General features: G+C 45.7%; 1 protein-coding gene across 1 annotated transcript in view; it reads left to right on the forward strand.

The window, feature by feature from the left end:
- LOC146808472 (transient receptor potential cation channel subfamily M member 2-like) overlaps positions 1-21,582 on the forward strand; it is a 2,315,843-nt gene that overhangs the window by 1,336,659 nt on the left and 957,602 nt on the right. The window lies entirely within an intron of this gene.

The following is a 21,582-nucleotide window of genomic DNA, read 5'->3' on the forward strand; positions in this document are numbered from 1 at the left end:
TGCCAAAAACTGTATTTCACCTTCAAGATTATCTGCTCCGCTCCTCATCCAATGCATTCCTGTCTAGTAGTTTAAGTAAACATCCTTCCAGCTACCGAGCAAAGGGCCCGGCTTCTCTGTCTTCATGCAAGTAATTCATGGCCCTGTTACCATGGAAGATTTCTGCCCCTCGCATCTCATGTAGACACTTAGACGCTTGTACACGCACTCATAGTCAGTATAGAATAGATTTTGTTCGAGAGACCTTTCCTTTTGGATAACATAGTTCTTTAAACATAGGATGTTAGATATGATTTGGGATTAGGTTGACTTGACCCCCCAGACTTTTTGTCTCCACATGTAGAGCTAAATGTCAGGTCCCCTTCACCCCCTAGTTGCACGTCAATCACACGTCATGCTGCTGCGTGCGCATCTCTGCCAAGTATTTCTGCTGACATTGCGAAATCCTTTCATGGAACCACCCATTGTGACATCATACCTAATGACGTTTTTTAGTTACGCCCAGTTACGCCTATTTTAGTTACGCATGTATGTCTTTCTTTGTTATCAATTGTTACGCCTCCTGCATCTGTTTCACTGTAACGCCTCTTCTATAAAAATGATTACTTGTCAATAATGTATTGCCCTTCACTTCCTGAACCTCCGTGGTGATGGAATATGAAGTCCACAATTCGAATTGTTATTGGAATAAAGCCCTTTCCGAACCTCTAATACCACGGATTCTGCCTCTTATTTTTCTGAGCTATTTTTAATAATTTTCCGCATCAAATTAAGTACCGGTAATTAAATTATTTACCACATGATTGGCGCCCGAATAGGGACACTTTCTCATCTCACTCGCCGGAGGTGCGTTGCAGGCCCGGTCTCCTGCCACAGCTGGACGGACAACAACGCGTACCAGCAGGATTTCCTGTATCTCCCTCCGGTCAAGCGGGGGCGACTGAGGCTGCGACCAACACCCAGACGAGGCGGTGAGAAGTGCGAAGTATCCCGACCAGAGCCTAGCTGAGAGAGCAAGATCCGAGGTATACAGAGGCCCACCAGGTTCCGAAGTCCCGAAGTTCCGAAGTTCCGAGTCGAGTCCAGTCCGGTCCAGTTCAGTTCAGTTCCGTTCCGAGGCCTTCCGTTCCGAGCTACCCGGTGAGTACCATTACCGGGGAGGCGTTCTGACGTGCACATAGGTTGTGCCGGTCAAGACGGGTTTGGGTACACAAATCCGGTCTGCACTGTTTCAGCAGTGTATCTGTACTGTTTAGCAGTATATCTAGTATGTCGAGTATGCTAAGTGACTAGTTCCCTAATGGCCATCGTTATTGTTCGTTAACTGTTAAATGTTAAATGTTAAATGTTAAATGTTTTAGATACGTTCTACATATTGTGGGGTGAATGACTGTTCATTATTGTTCATTATTTTGTTTAGTTGTATTAAGTGTGTTTAAGATTAAGTATCAGATCAGTTCTCAAACATGCCGCTCTTTTCAAAGTTAAGACAGATCAAAACTAGAAAAGGGGTACTCGAAGAAGCTGTTCCCATTCCTCCTAGGGACACTCCAGGGTACTTCATGTATCATAAACATGGCCTAGACGCCGTATTATTTCTTGATTTATGGGTAGACTACACCAAGGAATTACCAGAAAATCAGAGATGGCCCGCAGCTGGGACCTGGGATGCAGATTGCATCATGAAAGTAGAGGAAGAGTTATGGAAAAGGAAAGCTAGACAGTCACAGAAAGATGCCGTTGAGTTATGGCGTAAAGAATCCCATAGACGTACAGAAAAAGCACTCAGACAGGAAGAGAAAAGTAAGGAGAATTCAAATAAAGTCCGAGAAAATCTATTAATTGAAGAAGGTACACGAGTAAAGTCAGAACAAGTAGATAGACAAAGAAATGCCCTTATGAATGGTATGTATCCCCTTCTGGCCGAAGGGTTACCTAAGGCTACTCCGGAAATACCAAAAGACTTGCCACCTCCATTGTTTCCAATCAAAGTACACCCAAAACGGCATCCCAGAACCGCAGAAGATGTTTTCCTTTCCTCTTATTTAGACGACGCAGCTCCCGAGTATGCTAACACCGCACCACATAGACCGCCTGCCGAGGGGGTTCAACGCCAAGACCCTCCGTCTGTACCTCCGCAACAACAAGTTCCGGCAAGCACATCTGTTTCTCTTCCCACACCTATGGTTGCTGTATCACGTTCAACAAATCCTTTCACGCCCAGCACCCCAGACGGTGCTACCGGAGGTACAACAAACATTTTTTCCACGCCGCCCAGAATAAATAAACTTTCCTTTCAAGAATTAGCACATCAACGTACGCCCAAACTAGTAACTCCCAACATGCTTAAGGAAATTCTTGTAGATTGTAGATATGACCCTGTGCCCGGCAAAGAGGACGAAATGCTCCTGGCATCATTACGTATCCGACGAGCTGCAATATATTTAGGGAAGCTACCAGGAATGACTACACATTTAGAAAATATATATCACTTTGTCCAGTCAGGGCGAGATTCTGAAAGTATTAACCGAGCCATGGAATTCCAGAAAGTGGAGATACAGGGGGAACTGTTACGTTTCCTCATAAATTGTGTGATCAGAAATCAAGACCGGCCTGGGGTAAATCCGGAAGCAATGCGAATTCTTACCACATGGAGCCGGAATATATCAGAGGGGAGACATGATAGACAGTTAAGTATAGTAGCTATGTGCCGAAAGATCCGCAAAGAAATTGAACGAATACACGAAGAAAGATTAGCGATAGACGAGCCTGACCAAGACAGAAGGGAAGAGGAAGAGTCAGGATCGCCAATAGGACACGTAGACACGGTGGCTTATGTAGGTAGAGGAAGATTTTCTAATAATACTAGATGCTGTAATGATTCGGTACGTCCGACACGTCCTGAAAGTAGCAGACATTACCAAACCCCTATAATCAATATAAGATCTCCCGAACACTTATTCCAAGCCGCTGACAACCTACTTCGAGAACGAAGGGGAGATCATATACTTGATTCATTGGACGAACAAGAATTAGCTAGATCAGCAGTACTGTGGGCTGACAGTCCCGGAAAATACAGTGATGATACACTAGCACACACGTTTTTAAACCTTACTCCAGACGAACAGCGTTTAGCTGGTATATACATGATTCAACATCTACTTATATTATATAAAAGCCAACACTCCGATCCTGGTCCTTTACCTGATATATTGACAGAATTACTCACGAATAAATGGAGAGGTTCAGGTACTGATTTAATTAGAGAAATACTAGAATCCAGAAACCAGTATATTATTTTCGTATGCCCAGAACATGTCTCACTGCCCATCAAGGAAAGAACGACGTATCATATGGATAGACAGAATCCTTTACGCGAAGTGCACCCAATAAAAGGAGATGACAATCATTTTAAACGTGTATTTGTATACACACCCATATCCAAAATGGAACTATTAGAAATGAAGAAAGTAGTACCTAGTCATGACAAAGACCCAGCGGGTTTCCACCGTGAGATTAAAGACATGTTACTCATGGGAGAATATACCTACCCCGACATTATGAAAATATTAAAAGTATTAATGCCTGCTGGCATTTACGAAAAACTTAAAGAAAAAGATTGGGAGGTGGGAGACCAAAAGATAGATTGGACAGCATTAGAAACCGAAGAGGAGGCCCGAGGCGCAGGTTCAGGGCTCGGGGAAAAGACTAAAATGCTACCAGGTTTACTAGTACAGGTACTGCCACGTTTATTAACTACGAAAAAGGAAGACTGGGGTGCAATCTCAGCCTGTAAACAAAAACAAGATGAAGACACTAGTGATTTCTACGCCCGATTCGAAAAATGTTTTGGTATAAATAGTGGTATAAAAGCAAACAGCGAATCATATCCACATCTGTTTGTGACAAAATTAGTTGAAAATTCCCTGCCCCAAGTTAAGAATAGAGTATTGAAATTCGAGAGTACCTGGCAAGGTAACACTCCATCACAAATGTTACAAATGTTACAGTATCATCACAATAGAATTAGAGAGGAACAAGAACATGAACAAAGACGAATGAAAGACACGAAAATGAAAATGCTGGTTGCTCAGACAGTTCCAGCTGACGGTCATAAAAAGGGTATGACACAGCCCAGTGATTCAGCAGGTCCTGTGAAAGGGGCATGCAACTATTGTAAGCAGCTAGGTCATTACATACACGATTGTCCAGTCTTGAAACATAATATTGCCACAGGTATAACAAAGGAAAGACCACGGCCACCTAGACCGGATCAGAACCAACAACAGTCTATGCCAGCTCAACAACAGTCCATGCCAGCTCAACAACAGTCTATGCCAGCTCCACCACCGCAGCCTATTACTGCAACACAAAACACGACACGACAGATGTACCAGTATGCACAATATGACTATCCTGATTATCAACGATACGCATGAAACAGCCTAGAGAGGGAAGTTGGCTTACCCCTTATCGAGGTCCCTGTAGATCAAGAGGGACCTTATGTACATAGTGAACTATTAGGCCAAGATAGAAAATTTTTACTTGATACAGGGGCAAGCAGAACGACAATACGACGTAGTGAAGTTCCAGGGGCACCCCTCTCAGGCTCACAGAATATTTCCCTTGGCTTTTCAGGAAAACCTATCATTAATGAAGTATCACAGCCTCTTCCACTTACGATTGGTCCCTTGACACGAACTACAGATTTATTGCTTACTAAATCATGTCCAGAAAATCTGTTAGGTATAAAAACATTGAAAGCTCTAGGAGCTATAATATGTTGCTCTCCGGAAGGAGTACGATTGTTTTTACGTGATTTCAAAGGGCACTATGTGTCTCGAGACATGGATCACCGACTGCAGAATTTACCTATACATTTATGGGCACAAGGCCCTACAGATGTTGGTTGCATGAACATTACACCATATAGAGTCACACTAAAGACAGGAGTGGTACTACCACGAATGCGACAATACAAGTTACCGCCAGATGCTGTAGTGGCCTTACTGCAAATCATTGACGAGCTTATTGCCCAAGGAGTGGTTGTGGAAACCGACTCCAATGTATGTAATTCCCCGATAATTCCGATTCTTAAACGAACTGATCCAAAGGCCCCGCCAGTATATCGATTAGTTATTGATCTGCGCGAACTAAACAAATGCATTGTGCCACAATTCCCTGTGGTCCCAGACATCTCGTCATTACTGACAGCCATTGATTCCAAAGCAACGTTCTTTACTGTAATTGATCTCAAGAATGCCTTTTTCAGCGTCCCAATAGATCCGGACAGCCAATACTTGTTCGGATTCAGTTTAAATGGACGAAGTTTTAAATTCACACGCGCACCTCAAGGATTTACAGAAAGCCCCAGCATCTATAGCCAAGCACTGAAACGAGAACTTGACAGTATACACATGCCAGTCAACACTGCACTGCTTCAATATGTCGATGATCTGTTGATCACCGCCCGAAGCGAACCTGAATGTGAAAAAGCATCACTGACGGTTTTACAATTTCTGGCCGAAAAGGGGCACAAGGTGTCCCCTTCTAAGCTGCAATTCTGTGTCCAGCGAGTTGTTTACCTTGGGCACTCGCTGTCCAAGGAGGGAAGACAGCTTACACCTGATCGCATTCAGTTAATTGCTAACATGCCAATACCCAAGACACAAAAGGAGGTGCGGGCTTTTATAGGCCTCACTTCATATTGTAGGCAGTGGATCCCTCAATATGCATTTCTAGCAAAACCACTCATTCAGTTGACAACACAGGAGGCGGCCACATCGACTGTCCTCCCTTGGACTCAGGAACACACACAAGCTTTTGAAAGCTTAAAGACAGCTTTATGTCAAGCACCTGTTTTAGCGACACCATGTTACAATAAACATTTTACACTCTTTGTTACAGAACGCGAAGGTACTGCCTTGTCAGTACTCACTCAGGAACAAGCAGGATCACACAAACCGTGTGCCTATTTCTCTAGTACATTAGATCCCGTAGCTCAGGCTTTGCCTGCGTGCCTGAAATCAGTGGCAGCGACAGCTTTAGCAATCAGACAAAGCGATGCCATAGTGTTAGGACATCCATTGACAGTACAAGTACCACATGCAGTAGAGGTTCTTGTGAACCGAACGCAAACACAACACTTGACCATAGCAAGACTTACCGGTTATGAATTGACATTGTTTCAGCCACATATAGAAATCAGACGCTGTAATACATTGAATCCTGCCACACTTTTGCCAGTAAACGGAACAGACCCACTAGCACATGATTGTATTGAAGTTATTACTATCACGACGAAACCCAGACAAGACTTGACAGATGTCCCATTGTCAGATCCAGACCTGACGTTGTATGTAGACGGTTCATGTATGAGAACAAGTACAGGAGAGTTAGTGGCCGCGTATGCAGTCACAACAGACACTGAAGTCATCGAAACAAACTGTATAAACACCTTGTCAGCTCAAGCAGCAGAGCTCACTGCTCTGACACAAGCCTGTATTCAAGCCACAAATAAGAAAGTCAACATATACACTGACTCACGTTATGCATTCGGAGTTGTACATGACTTCGGCGTGCTGTGGCGAGAGAGAGGTTATTTAACTTCTCACGGTGCCCACATTCAGCACGGATCCCTCATTCATGCTCTGTTAGACGCAATTCATCTACCCACTGCTATATCGATTATGAAATGCAAAGCTCATACGAAAGTTACTGATATCATTTCTCAAGGCAATGATCTAGCTGACAGAACAGCTAAACAGACTGCTCAAACTCACACATCTGACATGACAAAGACAATAGTTCCAACACCAACACATTGCATGACGGTTAAGGATCCCGCTCTTGACGTAGTTGACATACAGACACATGCTACACCAGATGAAATAAAGAAATGGACTGAATAAGGAGGGATCCAAACGAATCAAGGATGGATGATGAAGGAAAAATCTGTATGGTTTCTTCCTGACTCCATGGTTCAAGTTGTCATTAATACAATACATAGTCCAGCGCACCTAGGAGAAAAAGCTATGCTAGACAGCATTCAACACATCTGGTTTAACAAACATTTGCGAGCAGCAGCTAAACAAAAAGTTCGTACCTGTATGATATGTTGTCAGTTCAACCCAGGTAAAAGCATTCCCGTAGAACAGGGTGGATTTCAGCCTCCTGATCACCCTTTTGAAGTCCTCCAGATGGATTACATCCAGATGGAACGATGTCGAGGATTCAAATATGTTCTCGTAGTTGTCTGTGCTCTTTCCCGTTGGACCGAAGCCTACCCAGTTTCAGATTACACTGCCCCGACTACTGCCAAACAGTTAGTTCGAGAATTCTTCCCACGGTACGGTTTACCACGTGTTGTCTACTCAGATAACGGCCAGCCGTTCTCATCCGAACTAATGAAACACGTTTCACTTTTGTTAGGCTATCAATGGAAGTTTCACTGTGTCCGACACCCCGAGGCAGCAGGTCTCGTGGAACGACATAATCAAACTCTGAAAATTATATTGTCAAAAATATGTAGAGAGAAAGGTGTTGATTGGGTAGTAGCCTTACCAGTTGCACTCTTTTATATGAGAATGGTAGCGCACTCTCGAACAGGGCTATCCCCTTATGAGGTGATCTTTGGCAGACCACCAAATATGTGGGGGACGCCTATACCCCGTAAAATAACTGATGTTGACTGTAATATGCTGACAGATTACCTGGCTTCCTTGATGTCTGCACTACAATCTTGTCGTTCACAGGTAGCTGCAGCTTTTCCTGACAACACCGAGGTGAAACCCCATGACGTAGTTCCCGGGGACCTGGTGTTAGTGCGAAATTTTGACCGGAAGACTCAGCTGGATCCTAGGTGGAAATCGCCTCAACTTGTACTGCTCACCACGAGGACAGCCGTGAAGATCGAAGGTCGCAAAGGCTGGTTACATTCAAGTCATATCAAGAAATTTCATGGACTACCGTCTGATGTAAACGTCACACCTTGCGTGTCTTCACCGATTGACTCAAAGCTCCCTTTGGTTGAACAAAGTGATAAGGAACTATACAAATTAAAATTAAGGTCTAGTAAGTCAGACAATTTGATTGTTTAAGTCCTCTCCAAGGTGAATCGGTTGAATTTGTCTCTGACATGTATCCCCTAGACCTGAATAGAGAAAGAAACCGAAAGATGCAGTTGAAAAAGCATGCGTACTGTAAATCACTGCGTAGTCATTGCACAGTGACGTTATTAATTTTGTTTTTCTTAAGTCTTATAATAATCGCTGCAAGTATATTGTTGCACATATATTATCCTATTTCTAAACATGTTTACAATGTTACTGCTGAACATTCTTTTAGTGAATTACCCCCGCATGAGTTGTCCTATAGATTTGCGCTGCGCAATAACACTTTTATTAGTATGTTACATCATTCCCATCAGACTAGTAATGCTACAAATTGTTGGATATGTGGCCGACTCCCTCCCTATCAGAACTATAAAGGAATTCTGCCTCTCTTTCCATATCCGTTTACACACAATGGCTCCTGTGGAGCATGGTTTAGTTTAATCAATTCCTTAGATACAAACTCAGTAGTTTATCAAGACAATTGGGTATGGGGAAACCTGAACCTAGTTTTACTCAAAGTCTGCTACCCTGACAAGGAGGGTCATCCCAAGAGAACAGGAACTGATCTAGAAAATGAAGTATATGGATTAGGTAATTTTACGCTTAATCTCATGATCCTGAATGTTGAATCCGAAGCTGCACCAAGCTTGCCCGCTATGTCAGTATTTCCAGTTAAAGGTGAATTATGCGTAAGAAAGAATGGTTCAATACATATGGGCCATAGTAAATGCACCACTGTGATAGAATTTAATGATCAAGGCAAATCTACATTTAGAGCTTCTCGCCATTCCTACTTCGTATGTGGTCAGACTGCATATATACGTCTGCCTTTAGATTGGGATGGTACCTGTTACATCGCATTCCTCTTGCCACCTGTTTTTCTAGCCCCTCCTGATTATCACAGAAATACTCATTTAGTACACAGTAGAGAACGGAGAGATCTCCCAATTGTCGATTACACTGAGACGGCATGGGAAAAGTATACAGATTTTAATAAAGGTCTCTTTCCCTATATAGGTACAGTTACCAATAGTAAGCTGATACGTAGATTAACTAGGACTCTTGAAGCCGTAGTGAATGAAACTATTTCCGCCTTAGGCAACTTGACAGAGGAGCAGTCTGCGATGAGGATTGTTGTTCTTCAAAATCGTCTTGTCCTTGACGTCATCCTGGCCGATAGGGGCGGAGCATGTAGGGTCATCGGATCAAGTTGCTGCGTATTCATCCCAGAAAATTCGCCATCTGTATATAAAGCTATAACTCGCCTTCATAAGATCGTAAGCCAGATACACCAGAATCCAGGCACCTGGACTTGGTCCGGTTGGTTCTGGAGCGTGTTGTCAGCTTGGGGATGGAGGGTTCTATCCTTCCTAGGTATTGGCTTTCTCATACTATTCAGTTGCTGCTTATGCCTGCAATGTGGACCAGCGATTTGTGGTCTGTGTGCCACATCGTGTATTCCACATCAAGGTTTTCACTCAAGAGCCCGAAAGAAGAAAGAAGAACAAATGATGCTATATGAACAGATCGATGGATTAATGAAGATTGATATCTCCTAAGGGCCAGTAGGGGACAAGGAGGGAATGTGGAAATGTGGATTTTTCTGATCAGTTATGTCCCCTATCTTAGACCCCAACGGTTCCATGTATATGTTACAAGTACATGTATGTGTATGTTCCCTCCAGTTCCAGTTATGAAGACGCAAACACATGTGCGTCCACCGTCAACATGTCCTCTTTCAGATCCGCCATGAATGGGCCGGATATTCGATTCCTAAGTACGAAAGGCCACCGACTTTATATGGCTCAGTTACTCCATTTTGCAGTTCAGGCGAGTAGGCCCTGAATGCTACCATCAAGCCTTTCCCTGCTTTCTACCTCTGACAGCTCCAGTCTGAGCTCGCATCTGTATCCATGAACTTTGTCCTACTCCTTGCGCGGCTAACGGTGCCTGACTCGGCCTGTCTGCCTGCCAAAAACTGTATTTCACCTTCAAGATTATCTGCTCCGCTCCTCATCCAATGCATTCCTGTCTAGTAGTTTAAGTAAACATCCTTCCAGCTACCGAGCAAAGGGCCCGGCTTCTCTGTCTTCATGCAAGTAATTCATGGCCCTGTTACCATCGAAGATTTCTGCCCCTCGCATCTCATGTAGACACTTAGACGCTTGTACACGCACTCATAGTCAGTATAGAATAGATTTTGTTCGAGAGACCTTTCCTTTTGGATAACATAGTTCTTTAAACATAGGATGTTAGATATGATTTGGGATTAGGTTGACTTGACCCCCCAGACTTTTTGTCTCCACATGTAGAGCTAAATGTCAGGTCCCCTTCACCCCCTAGTTGCACGTCAATCACACGTCATGCTGCTGCGTGCGCATCTCTGCCAAGTATTTCTGCTGACATTGCGAAATCCTTTCATGGAACCACCCATTGTGACATCATACCTAATGACGTTTTTTAGTTACGCCCAGTTACGCCTATTTAGTTACGCATGTATGTCTTTATCTTTGTTATCAATTGTTACGCCTCCTGCATCTGTTTCACTGTAACGCCTCTTCTATAAAAATGATTACTTGTCAATAATGTATTGCCCTTCACTTCCTGAACCTCCGTGGTGATGGAATATGAAGTCCACAATTCGAATTGTTATTGGAATAAAGCCCTTTCCGAACCTCTAATACCACGGATTCTGCCTCTTATTTTTCTGAGCTATTTTTAATAATTTTCCGCATCAAATTAAGTACCGGTAATTAAATTATTTACCACATGTCACCACCTGTCATGAGGATATCAAGAGACTCTGGGGTACTGCACATGTCATGAGGATATCTATTGACTCTGGAGTACTGCACCTGTCATGAGGATATCAAGTGACTCTGGGATACTGCACATGTCATGAGAATATCAAGTGACTCTGGGATACTGCACATGTCATGAGAATATCAAGTGACTCTGGACGACTGCACATGTCATGAGGATATGAAGTGACTCTGGGGAACTGCATATGTCATGAGGATATGAAGTGAGTCTGGAGTACTGCACCTGTCATGAGGATATGAAGTGACTCTGGGGTGCTGCACGTGTCATGAGGATATCAAGTGACTCTGGAGTACTGCACATGTCATGAGGATATCAAGTGACTCTGGGGTGCTGCACCTGTCATGAGGATATCAAGTGACTCTGGGGTACTGCACATGTCATGAGGATATCAAGTGACTCTGGGGTACTCCACATGTCATGAGGATATCAAGTGACTCTGGAGTACCGCACATTTCATGAGGATATCAAGTGACTCGGGATGACTGCACATGTCATGAGGATATCGCGTGACTCTGGAGTTCTGCACATGTCATGGGGATATGAAGTGACTCTGGGGAACTGCATATGTCATGAGGATATGAAGTGACTCTGGGGTACTGCACCTGTCATGAGGATATGAAGTGACTCTGGAGTACTGCACCTGTCATGAGGATATGAAGTGACTCTGGGGTACTGCACCTGTCATGAGGATATGAAGTGACTCTGGAGTACTGCACATGTCATGAGGATATCAAGTGACTCTGGGGTACTGCACTTGTCATGAGAATATCAAGTGACTCTGGACGACTGCACATGTCATGAGGATATGAAGTGACTCTGGGGAACTGCATATGTCATGAGGATATGAAGTGACTCTGGGGTACTGCACCTGTCATGAGGATATGAAGTGACTCTGGGGTACTGCACCTGTCATGAGGATATGAAGTGACTCTGGAGTACTGCACCTGTCATGAGGATATGAAGTGACTCTGGGGTAATGCACATGTCATGAGGATATGAAGTGACTCTGGAGCACTGCACCTGTCATGAGGATATCAAGGGACTCTGTGGTAATGCACATGTCATGAGGCTATCAAGTGACTCTGGGGTACTGCACATGTCATGAGGATATCAAGGGACTCTGGGGTACTGCACATGTCATGAGGATACCAAGGGACTCTGTGGTACTGCACATGTCATGAGGATATCTATTGACTCTGGAGTACTGCACCTGTCATGAGGATATCAAGTGACTCTGGGATACTGCACATGTCATGAGAATATCAAGTGACTCTGGGATACTGCACATTTCATGAGAATATCAAGTGACTCTGGACGACTGCACATGTCATGAGGATATGAAGTGACTCTGGGGAACTGCATATGTCATGAGGATATGAAGTGACTCTGGAGTACTGCACCTGTCATGAGGATATGAAGTGACTCTGGAGTACTGCACCTGTCATGAGGATATGAAGTGACTCTGGGGTAATGCACATGTCATGAGGATATGAAGTGACTCTGGAGCACTGCACCTGTCATGAGGATATCAAGGGACTCTGTGGTAATGCACATGACATGAGGCTATCAAGTGACTCTGGGGTACTGCACATGTCATGAGGATATCAAGGGACTCTGGGGTACTGCACATGTCATGAGGATACCAAGGGACTCTGGGGTACTGCACCTGTCATGAGGATATCAAGAGACTCTGGGGTACTGCACATGTCATGAGGATATCAAGGGACTCTGGGGTACTGCACATGTCATGAGGATATCTATTGACTCTGGAGTACTGCACCTGTCATGAGGATATCAAGTGACTCTGGGATACTGCACATGTCATGAGAATATCAAGTGACTCTGGGATACTGCACATTTCATGAGAATATCAAGTGACTCTGGACGACTGCACATGTCATGAGGATATGAAGTGACTCTGGGGAACTGCATATGTCATGAGGATATGAAGTGACTCTGGAGTACTGCACCTGTCATGAGGATATGAAGTGACTCTGGGGTGCTGCACGTGTCATGAGGATATCAAGTGACTCTGGAGTACTGCACATGTCATGAGGATATCAAGTGACTCTGGGGTGCTGCACCTGTCATGAGGATATCAAGTGACTCTGGGGTACTGCACATGTCATGAGGATATCAAGTGACTCTGGGGTACTCCACATGTCATGAGGATATCAAGTGACTCTGGAGTACCGCACATTTCATGAGGATATCAAGTGACTCGGGATGACTGCACATGTCATGAGGATATCGCGTGACTCTGGAGTTCTGCACATGTCATGGGGATATGAAGTGACTCTGGGGTACTGCACCTGTCATGAGGATATGAAGTGACTCTGGAGTACTGCACCTGTCATGAGGATATGAAGTGACTCTGGGGTACTGCACCTGTCATGAGGATATGAAGTGATTCTGGGGTACTGCACCTGTCATGAGGATATGAAGTGACTCTGGAGTACTGCACATGTCATGAGGATATCAAGTGACTCTGGGGTACTGCACTTGTCATGAGGATATCAAGTGACTCTGGGGTACTGCACATGTCATGAGGATATCAAGTGACTCTGGGGTGCTGCACGTGTCATGAGGATATCAAGTGACTCTGGGGTGCTGCACCTGTCATGAGGATATCAAGTGACTCTGGGGTACTGCACATGTCATGAGGATATCATGTGACTCTGGGGTACTGCACATGTCATGAGGATATCAAGTGACTCTGGGGTACTGCACATGTACTGGAGAAAATCAAACAAGCAACATAGTGTACTTTTTCCCATATCACTGAAACCGCACTAACATTGAATATGAGCATCCGCTTGACTCCCAATGGCGGAATTTCACGAGAGTCTGAAATACCCATTTTGCAATTTACAGTTTAAATACTTTGTAACATCTCTCTCATGCCGACAGGTATTTCTTGCAAAGAAGGACGAAAATTAGTTCAAGACTGAGATGCATTAGGCATGACATTCTCAATACTTTTAGGCATTTACTTCAATTGCTTTTATTTTTATGAAACAAGTGGCTGTGTTTAACGCCACCTAGATCATGTTTCATTTGAAATGCAGTGTTCAGAGTGTAATTTTTTATATTTTTCCCAAGTTCAGTGATATATTTCAACTTTAACATGAGGATTAACAGATTGTTACAGTTCATAATCACAAAACATGTTAGTCACGACAATCTTTATTAGTGTTTTTGACATAACAAGGGAAAACATGTTTTTTTGCGGAACACTGATTCCTGCCCCCCACCCTTATTTCAGCTTTGCTTCTTTTTCTTGGTTTTCATGCGATTTTAGTGCTTTGTAGCTCTGTCTTGAGCATAAGTTATGCTCAATAAATCTTGTTTCAATTTCAACAGCTATCACCATGGTAGAAGTTTGGATTTCTTATGTATTTGCTTTTACAGTTATTTAAGAAAGTAATCTGTAGCCTAGATGTATTTTCATATATGTGGTTTGCCTAGGTTGGCAGCCGATGACACACATCTTTAATATACCCGCCAGCCTTTTTAGATCTCGCCTATCAGACAGGGCAGGTTGAATGATTGGAAAGGCTTATTGTGGGCTAAGCAAGAGATGACCGTGGTCTTGCAGTCCACCTGTTGGTTACAATTAGTTGCCTCTATCGTCACTCTCATGTGATTCGTTATTATTCAATGACTTTCCTTGTCTATTGTGTTCAACTTTGTGTTTTTCCCTCCCATGGAGCATTGCCTCTTTACCATCATTTTGGTAGGATAGCTTGTATCCTTCTACTGCTCACTCTTTAGGCCAAGCCTGTGCAGCGCATGCGCTGCTCTACAGGGCGTGCTGTATTCAGGTATGGACTTGGAGCTCCACCCACCTTGCGCCCATATTTTTTGTATGCCTTTGTCCTTTGGAAACTGTGGCTTTTCATTGGTCAATAGGCTTAGTAGTCCCTTCATAGTACCACCTTGTGTCATTTTGTAACCTCCCATGAGGACACCCCCTGTTACATGTGTTGTTACTCGGTAGGCTCTACTTACAGCCTCCCCCATCTCTTGTTTTTTTTTTCCATAGAACAGCATGCCACACTGATACAGTGGCAGCCGCTCCTTTGGTTTATTAGCAGTGCCGAACGTGGTCGCAAGTTTTCTTTTACTATTCAGTAACTTTCTTTTTTTCTGCCCCATGCCGCACTTTCACTTTAATGGTGGCCACGCCCCTTTCTTTAGACGTGGCTTTTCTAAGGAAAGAGGCCCTGCCTCTAATGAGGCAAAAGTGTGGCATGGGTGCTTTTACAAACAAGCATTTGCAATGCAGTTTGACTCCACATTTACTAGAGTTTAGTAAATGCGAGACCTATTGCATTGCAAATGCTTGTTGAAAATTGGTGTGTATCTCCTTATTGAGTCATAGGCATCATTTATTGACTGTATGTATGTATTTGCAGATGTCTAACACTCCTCTCTGATAAGCCTTAGGCTGCTCGACCACACTACCCCCTAGAAGAGCACATTGGGATTGTTAGAGCAAGGCCCTCGCCACTAAATGGGAATCCCTGGACTCTTTGCACAATATACCTCTTTTAGGTATATCATATAAAGATCCAGCTTCTTACAGGTTGGACACATATTGAAGAGGGGAGAGTGGGGCTTCCCCTGTACACTTCAAAGGGTGCTCTTTGATTTGTGAGAGGTCTCAAGATAGGAGCCTGGGCACATCTCTGGGAGGAGATAGGGCTGATAAAAAAAACATAAAAAAGTAGGGCTGGTGGCCTTGGGATAAGCTTTTGATGCATTGCACTGTGGCTGACATCCAGTGGCCGTAGTATGCAATTTCATTGTTTGCGCCGGGCGCACCTTTTGGAAGGTGTGTCTGACGCAAACAATGAAAATGCACACTATTACGATGAATGCGCTGTCCCCTGGGCATCCGCGAACTCGTGCTGCCCTGGAGGCAGTGCATTCATGTGAAAACACGGAGCAGGTGCTTGCAGCTGCTTTGTGATTTCACAGTGTAGGAGGCAACCCGTCTGCACTTTTAAAGGGGATTAGAGCTCCTCTTGCAGGCGGGTGCAGTCAGTGATTGCTTCTGTCTGCAAGGGGATGTCCGGGGGGTCCATGGGACCCTCCTTTCCCCCCTCAAGGGGGCTGCTCTCAGGGGGTGCACTCACAGTGTGCTCACTGAGAGCATCTTTGCCTATACGCCCGCGTCTGTATTGATGATGTTGAGTGACATTACTTTATTTATAACCAAAAATAATAATAATGCACTGATACGCAAAAACTGAGTTTGTTTAGTGGGTGACCGTTGCCTTTGCCGAAAAACACATTCGGAACAGATTGGCCACTCTATGACCGGCTCTACTCTTCCTTGGTTTCTGTAGTACAAAATCCTACAGCCTCAGCTTCACTGAAAGCTCCACCCCACGCTGTACGCTGCGATGGGAGAGCCTAGTGTCGACTTTCTGAATGAGCTTGCCTCTTTCTCAAAAGTTGTGGAGTTGATTGAACGCCGAACGGCTGGATTAGGCTGACAGCGCCGCTGTGTGCCTTGAGGCATCATTAACCTGCAGTGTGAGGTGGGGGTCTTTAACCTTATGCTGCCCACCCTCTGCATTAGAAAGCGAGGCAAAGGCACCCGTGCCGTAGGGTGACCAACCCTCCGTAAATTTCACGGACCGTCCGGTATTTTAGTAAGATGTCCACAAGACGTCCGTAATTTGGGGTCCCCAAATTACGGACGCCTTACAGACATCATACCAAAATCGAATTGGGAAATTTCAGTAAGGTATGATGTTTCCCTGCGAGAGGCCCCATGAGTTTAAAAGATTTCACTCAGGGCCTCTCACACTTATCTTTTAAACTGTAGACTGAGGCTGCCTGCAGCGGCCCCTCCCGGACCTCACGGAGACTGAGGACTGAGGCTGCCTGCCTGCAGCAGCCCCTCCCGGACCTCGCGCAGTCTGCGGACTGAGGCTGCCTGCCTGCAGCAGCCCCTCCTGGACCTCGAGCTGACTGTGGACTGAGGCTGCCTGCCTGCAGCGGCCCCTCCTGGACCTCGTGCAGACTGCGGACTGAGGCTGCCTGCCTGCAGCGGCCCCTCCTGGACCTCGTGCAGACTGCGGACTGAGGCTGCTTGCCTGCAGCGGCCCCTCCCGGACCTCGCGCAGACTGCGGACTGAGGCTGCCTGCGTGCAGTGGCCCCTCCCGGACCTCGCGCAGACTGCGGACTGAGGCTGCTTGCAGCGGCCCCTCCCGGACCTCGCACAGACTGCGGACTGAGGCTGCCTGCCTTCAGCGGCCCCTCCTGGACCTTGCGCAGACTGCGGACTGAGGCTGCCTGCCTGCAGCGGCCCCTCCTGGACCTCGTGCAGACTGCGGACTGAGGCTGCCTGCCTGCAGCGGCCTCTCCCGGACCTCGCGCAGACTGCGGACTGAGGCTGCCTGCCTGCAGCGGCCCCTCCCGGACTTCGCGCAGACTGTGGGGTGGCCCATTGTCATTCTGAGACTGCAGCTGATTAGCACTTACAGAATGACAATGGGCCCTATTGTAGTGACAGCATGTGGTGTGTCTTCTCCTGCATCAGACTAGGGCATGGCATTTCAATTTTGTCTTGGTGCCATGCTGGTGAAAATAAAAATAAAATAACTAACAGCGTTTTCACTGTACATTTAAAAGTCAGATTTCAACATACAAATAAAAAAATACTATTTAATGTTTACTGTTACATTAGCACAAATCTTGATTGCAGAAAGGGCCTGATGTCGCTTTGCAAAGCTGCGCACATAATGAAGAACTGTGAAGTGCATGATTGTCTCAACTTTATATAAACCTATTTTGACTTGTGTTTATTTTGGTTGTCTATTTACTTACTTTTATATTATTGTGCGACCTCCGCTGATATGTCTGTAAAACGTATGTTTTGTCACAAATTTTTGTCCTGAATTTTGACCTTCTGTCCTGAATTTTTGTCCTGAATTTTCACCCTATGTCCTGAATTTGCCCCCATGCCAGTTGGTCACCCTACCGTGCCGTGTGCCCTTCGGCAGACAGCATCTCCTGCTCAAGTCCGGGGGGTAGGGGTGGTGCTGTTTACGTGACGATCTGCACTCTTAAGGTGAAGCCGGGGTCCAAGTACAACGTAAGGCCTCGCTTCAAGGCGCTGGGTCGGCTGTAGCTTGTGCAGGGCTGTCGGGGGCGACCAAGCAAAGACATTGCGTACGTTTACAAAAAAAACACTTAAGTCCGGAACTAGCACCTCTCTGCACACAGATCCCAAAATGCACCCTTCATTTATAAAACTTAAGCTCACTGATTACCATGGTTGCCACTTGAGCGTGAAAGAAATCAGACCATATCTTGTCGGTAGGAGGAATATGTTTCAGGTATAAATCTGGGAGTGCAAGCTTTGTGCTCCTGGGCGCACTCTACATTTAATGTAAACACTACTATCCTGTCCTATAAACTTGAACCTACATAGCTGCCAAGTTTTTGGTTTGCTTTTGTGAGACACTTTTTGTTTTTAGTGCGTTTGTTCGTGGCGCTTTCACTTTACTGTGAGCATAACAGTTGATCTCCTTGTAATTCGACATATTTCTAATATATCCCTGTTGTGCAGCGTAATGCTCTGTAAGTAACTTTAAAACAGCATCAGTAATGGTTAGAGCCTTCTCGAGTCTGCTGGATCTTGGGGATTGTAGTCTCCAACATCTTGGCATTTACAGATCTCGCTGCATCTCTCCACATCTGTACCAATCTCAATAGCCCTCCACTCTCAGTGCACCCTGCGGTCCCTCATTCATAATAATAAACGCAAAGCACACTGTGCTCAGTGCTTCTCGTGTCCTCCTACTGGATTTGTTTTTACTGGAAGAACATACTTTGAACCGATGAGAAGGCCACGTTTGTCCACAAGCTAAAATGTAAATCCATTTTTTTAATGCTTTAGATAATTACTGTCTTTGTTTTATTTTCCCAAAACACCTCAGTGTGTTTTTTTTCTTTGATTTCATTATTGTTCAGAGGTGCCCGCGTGCCAGCAGATATACAGATTCCTTTGCCCCTGTAACTTAGGGCTAACACGTGTTACATTTAGAGCCTTTCTGTGTTTTACATTTTTTATTGTTGCCTTCTTGTAATTTTCAGTTGCTTTATTGTGGCTCGAAACAAAAGGAGCAACCGCGCCCATTTTCTGCAAAACGGATACTAAAAAATATATAGGGTCCTACTACGAGAAAATGCTTTCCTTTGGGCTCGTCTCTGCAAAGTGTGACTAAACCCCAGTTTCCGAGTCATGCGGCCAATTCAAGTGTACCAAAAAATATATCTGCTCAAACATGCCAATACATTCATTTGTGAATCACAACCTGCCTTTCTTTCTACGCTCGAACAACGAGCCCCAAAAATAATTATTAACTGCTAATTTAAAAACACAATTTACTTTGCTTCTGGAACGCTGGGTTTCGGCCAACCCCCTACAGTTCTTCAAACAAGCGTGCACATTGGAATCAACAAGCAGGATAGAATCAGTTGGTTAGACTGCTGACAAGTTGCAAGCTTCCTTATTAACAGGCAGCTCAAAGCCACCACTGAATGACTTCGAATATACTGAAATATATTGGCTAATACACTAACTGTACAGTGAAGTCAGCACTTCAACAGTTTCCCAACACTTAAATACACTGATAGTCTAATGGTTGTGAGTGCGGCGGTGTGTAAGTGCTCTGTCGTGATAATTTACCACAAACCTAAATATCTTTAATAGGTAATAGAATAAAATAGATAATAATGCTGCACAGCTGAACACTTATAAGGTCCCAAAGCGAGACCTGTTGCATTGCAAATGCTTGTTCTTAGAAGCCGCCACCAGCGCTGATCGTTGACTCCCAAGGATGTCCAGTCTTCTTTCCACTTCATCCCTTTCTGCTCCACCTCAGGGACTTCCTGCCCCTTTATCGCACGTTTATAGGTTTTTTTTTCATCCACACTTTCTCCTAGTGCCACAGCTATTCCAGCTTTCTCTTTCTTCTCTCTTTGCTTTCCTGTCTTTCTCTCTCTTGTTTAGTCAGGGTTAATCTCAAACGATGGAAAATAAGTCCTGTTGATTCAAATTCAGTCCCGGGGGGCCCACGTGCAGCCACCGGCTCAAAATAAACACTGGGGTCATGTATTGTTTAAAGCTGAGCATGCATTGTGAGTGTGAGCAAACTGCAACAGCCATTACTGTGGTCACAAGGCTCGGAACAGAGCTGTTTGTGATGGAGGGGGGGTTGTGAGAGCTGGTCACAAGGCTCGGAACAGAGCTGTTTGCGATGGAGGGGGGTTGTGAGAGCTGGTCACAAGGCTCGGAACAGAGCTGTTTGCGATGGGGGGGGGGGGGGGGTTGTGAGAGCTGGTCACGAGGCTCGGAACAGAGCTGTTTGCGATGGAGGGGGGGTTGTGAGAGCTGGTCACGAGGCTCGGAACAGAGCTGTTTGCGATGGAGTGGGGGTTGTGAGAGCTGGTCACGAGGCTCGGAACAGAGCTGTTTGCGATGGAGGGGGGGGTTGTGAGAGCTGGTCACAAGGCTCGGAACAGAGCTGTTTGCGATGGGGGGGGGGTTGTGAGAGCTGGTCACGAGGCTCGGAACAGAGCTGTTTGCGATGGAGGGGGGGGTTGTGAGAGCTGGTCACGAGGCTCGGAACAGAGCTGTTTGCGATGGAGGGGGGGTTGTGAGAGCTGGTCACAAGGCTCGGAACAGAGCTGTTTGCGATGGAGGGGGGGTTGTGAGAGCTGGTCACGAGGCTCGGAACAGAGCTGTTTGCGATGGAGGGGGGGTTGTGAGAGCTGGTCACGAGGCTCGGAACAGAGCTGTTTGCGATGGAGGGGGGGTTGTGAGAGCTGGACACGAGGCTCGGAACAGAGCTGTTTGCGATGGAGGGGGGATTGTGAGAGCTGGTCACGAGGCTCGGAACAGAGCTGTTTGCGATGGAGGGGGGGTTGTGAGAGCTGGTCACAAGGCTCGGAACAGAGCTGTTTGCGATGGAGGGGGGGTTGTGAGAGCTGGTCACAAGGCTCGGAACAGAGCTGTTTGCGATGGAGGGGAGCTTGTGAGAGCTGGTCACAAGGCTCGGAACAGAGCTGTTTGCGATGGGGGGGGGGGGGTTGTGAGAGCTGGTCACGAGGCTCGGAACAGAGCTGTTTGCGATGGAGGGGGGGTTGTGAGAGCTGGTCACAAGGCTCGGAACAGAGCTGTTTGCGATGGAGGGGGGGTTGTGAGAGCTGGTCACAAGGCTCGGAACAGAGCTGTTTGCGATGGAGGGGGGGTTGTGAGAGCTGGTCACAAGGCTCGGAACAGAGCTGTTTGCGATGGAGGGGGGGTTGTGAGAGCTGGTCACAAGGCTCGGAACAGAGCTGTTTGCGATGGAGGGGGGGTTGTGAGAGCTGGTCACAAGGCTCGGAACAAAGCTGTTTGCGATGGAGGGGGGGTTGTGAGAGATGGTCACAAGGCTCGGAACTGAGCTGTTTGCGTTGGAGGGGGGTTGTGAGAGCTGGTCACGAGGCTCGGGGGTTGTGAGAGATGGAGGTGAGCTATTGTGAACCTGCCTAGAAGATAGTATGGAATGGATTGTTACTGTGAATTCACTGACACTGCTGTGTCACTCTCCTCTCCAGCAGGCAGAAGGAGTCGGACAC

Source organism: Triturus cristatus, chromosome 8, assembly GCF_964204655.1.
Source record: "Triturus cristatus chromosome 8, aTriCri1.1, whole genome shotgun sequence".
In the NCBI taxonomy this organism is placed as follows: domain Eukaryota; kingdom Metazoa; phylum Chordata; class Amphibia; order Caudata; family Salamandridae; genus Triturus; species Triturus cristatus.